This window comes from Aplysia californica, unplaced genomic scaffold (genome assembly GCF_000002075.1).
Source record: "Aplysia californica isolate F4 #8 unplaced genomic scaffold, AplCal3.0 scaffold00548, whole genome shotgun sequence".
Lineage (NCBI taxonomy): Eukaryota > Metazoa > Mollusca > Gastropoda > Aplysiida > Aplysiidae > Aplysia > Aplysia californica.
In genome coordinates, this window is record NW_004797818.1 from 381,933 (window position 1) to 382,498 (window position 566).

A 566-nucleotide genomic window follows, 5' to 3' on the forward strand; every position below is an offset into this window, starting at 1 on the left:
TGCACGGAATGGATGGCATTGGTTGACTGTGATTGTTACAACGATGGATGGGGCTAAGGGTAGAAGACGCTGAAGAGATGTGCAATCCTGTTTTTAATAGATCAAACAATGGTCCTATGAGCACTTGTAGCTATGGATAAGTAGGACTGACGCGTGCCATTATCAGACAGGATAGCAACTGACAGGTGTAAAGTTTTGACCACTGTTTGCTGACCGGACAAGAACCCCGTATAACTCTGTCCCCATTGTTTTAAGCAACAACAACGACAAAAAAATGAAATTATGCAAACTGAGCCCAAAAAGTGAAATTTTTCGATTCTGTTAATTTTAACAAAGAATGATAAAGGAAAACTATCAGAAATTATGCAAAAATCGATAATTTGGCTAAATTATGCGGGGTGCATAAAACCACGGGGACAGATAACTACAAATGTACTCACTCTAACGCTAACAGCATTGATCTGTTGAGATGGAGCTCAATCCCCTCCCAATAAAAACGTGCCCCGGCTGTTCTTCTCCTGAAGATCTGAGGATGTGTGTGTGTGTGTGTGTGTGTGTGTGTGTGC